The sequence below is a fragment of the Crocodylus porosus genome, unplaced genomic scaffold (genome assembly GCF_001723895.1).
Source record: "Crocodylus porosus isolate Cpor-Errol unplaced genomic scaffold, CroPor_comp1, whole genome shotgun sequence".
Classification (NCBI taxonomy): Eukaryota; Metazoa; Chordata; order Crocodylia; family Crocodylidae; genus Crocodylus; species Crocodylus porosus.
In genome coordinates, this window is record NW_017728912.1 from 11,301,195 (window position 1) to 11,303,812 (window position 2,618).

General features: G+C 49.2%; 1 protein-coding gene across 1 annotated transcript in view; it reads left to right on the forward strand.

Annotated features, from left to right (window-relative positions):
* The first annotated feature begins 14 nt into the window (after window positions 1-14).
* Window positions 15-2,618, forward strand: part of NDNF (neuron derived neurotrophic factor) — a 27,015-nt gene continuing 24,411 nt past the window's right edge. The window contains exon 1 of the mRNA XM_019534031.1: window positions 15-258. The gene's annotated coding sequence lies outside the window, so the exon portion shown is untranslated. The remainder of the gene's footprint in view (window positions 259-2,618) is intronic.

Here is a 2,618-nt window from a genome sequence, read left to right on the forward strand (position 1 = left end):
GCGGCGCTGGTGCCACTCGGCGCAGAGCCGCTCCCGGGCCAGGCGGGGAGGGAAGGCGTCCGCCCGCGCCGGCAGCATCCTCAGCCCCCGGGGCTGCCGCGGGATGTGAGGGGGCCCCGCGTCGCCTCCGGGAGCCGGGCCGAGGGCCCCCGCGCTGAACTTTGCAGCGGGAGGGCAAAGTTGGGGCCGCCTCGCCCCCGCAGGCGCCGCGCGCTCCGCTCCCGCTTTGGAGCAGGGCGAGGGCGACCAGGCTCCGAGGTAAGGCGGCGGCGGGCGCGGGGCCGGGGCGTGGGGCCGCCCCAGCGCGGAGCAGGTGCCCCCTGGACTGCGAGCAGCCCGCAGAGCAGGGACCTCGTGGGGGAGAGGCCGGGCTGCCGGCTCCGCACAGCCCCCGGAGGGCTGCGCCCGCGGTCACTTGCCCGCCGAGGGGTGACAGGGCTCTTGCCCAGCCCGGCCCCCTTCCCCTCCTGCCCCTGCCCCGCGCTGCAGGTGGGGCCGGAGGAGCCAGGCTGGGGCTTGCTGTCCCTGCCCTGGCGGACTTGCCCCCTTCCTTGAGAAAAGCCCCGCCACAACCTTCCCTCTCAGAGCCCCTCCACGGGGAGCAGCACCCAGGTGCTCCCATCCCGGGGCCGTGGGGCTGAAGGGTGGACATCGCGCGGCACGGGAGCCCAAGGAAACTTCTGCCCCTGGCTTCAGGGTTGCTCCCGCCACGCTCTTCTCTGTCGGCCCCAATTCCCCCCGCAAAAAAACTCTGGGACTCTGTCAGCTCCAATCCCCCTCCACCCCACCCTGGGGTCCGGAGAGTGCTGGGGACCCACAGCTCCACGCTCTCATCAAACTTGCCAGAGGGGTTGCTGCACCCACACCTCCACTGGCCGTATGTGTCAGAGCTTAGGTTAAAACCTGACCAATATATTAATCCAACCAGGGAGAGACTGAGGTTGGCATGAGGCTCTTTCTTCAATTCTTTTTTTCTATGGACCAAGCTGTTTGCTGGGACCCCTGCACTGTGCACTGTTGATTTATTATTCTTATTCTTATTATTTTTTAACTAAACACTTCACAAGCAAATGATTTTCACTGGACAGCCTGTGCTGCGTTTTATTTTGATGTCAGGACATTTTTTTTCTCAGTGAAATAGCACGATCAACTATGCAAGTTGGGCAATTACACTGTTTTAATTACTGACTACTTTTAAAAAAAAAGCTGGAAAGCTTGAACAGGATGAAATTGCTCTGAATGATGTGTGGTTTGAGTTACGCGTTTATTTCAACGGCGCGGAGACAATGGCTATGAAGTGTCTTTTAATCATTTGCAGATACAGCTTTTATCCTTTAAAATGTATATAATTTGAAGGGCATCCCCAAACATGCCAGTTCTACGAGTTTGTTTGTTCAGGATCTATTTAGCATTCATGTGGTAAAGTATCACGCTTTCCTAAAGCAGGTCAGCTTATTGTTATGAATAAATGTGATATACTTGCCATTACCATGCTGACAGAAAGCTGCTTTAGGAACCGCAACAGCCACTCTTTGGAGAAGGTAGTTTCTTTAACAGCTGGCGTCAGGGACCCAGTGGTGCAATTTCTGGTGTCTCATTACTTTCCTCTTTCCCCACCAAAAAGTTAAATCTCTATTCTAAATATAATTTAAAATTGTAAATGCAAAATGTTTGACTAGTCCTACGGAAGTGGCAGGACTCTATCATTATCAGTTCTGCTGAGTGCTAGACAATATTTAAAGGGAGCTAAGGTTCCTCCATGTCCTAGCTTGGAAAGAGTCGATATTACATAAAGCTTTTGTGACTCAAAGGTAGGATTAAATCTCAACTGTGAAATCTGCATAGGTTGCTTTGATTTATGTAGATTGCTTTACTTCAGTTTTATACCAAAGGCATTTTTTTGGTTTTAAACATGATAACATTTAAATAGAGGCATGTCAGCATAAAACACAGCAGTGTAACAGGTCCAAGTGCTTCCATAGAAGGAGTGATTGTATTTTGTAGCAGCCTGTGCAAAGGAATTGTGGTTTAATCATAGCAAACTCTTACGATAACAGGATTTAGATGCTCCATAAAAAATGAGGAATTAGAGATTTTCAGAACCTCTTCAGAGTTCTGAAGAGAAAAGCCCCATGTCTTTATTCCCTCTATCTGCAAACTACTGATCCTTAATATTTTAGGAATGACAAGTTCAACTCAATTGTTAGGAACGATTTGTCCTCCCCACGCCAATCTCATACCTAACAGAGAAATGTGCAGGAGCAGATCTGCTACTGTAAAGCTTTCAGTATCACTGAAAACCATTTTATATTTGCTCCAATGTTTACAGTTCTTAATATTTGACAGGGATGGAATTTCTACAGTTTGGGCCTTTTGATAAATGTTTTAAACAGAATTGCAGTTTACTGTATGTATACTGCACTGTAACATATGGTATACAATCCTGCCTCTATATCTTATGCTATTCAGAAAGAAACTCGACTCACTTTCCTTAGCTGGCACCTTGCGATACGTCAAAAGATAACAAGTACCCTACCTCCCAACTTGAATAAATTCTGAACGAAAAAAATCACTTTGTATCATCTTTAGGCATATCAGACTTCTAAAATATGAAAAAT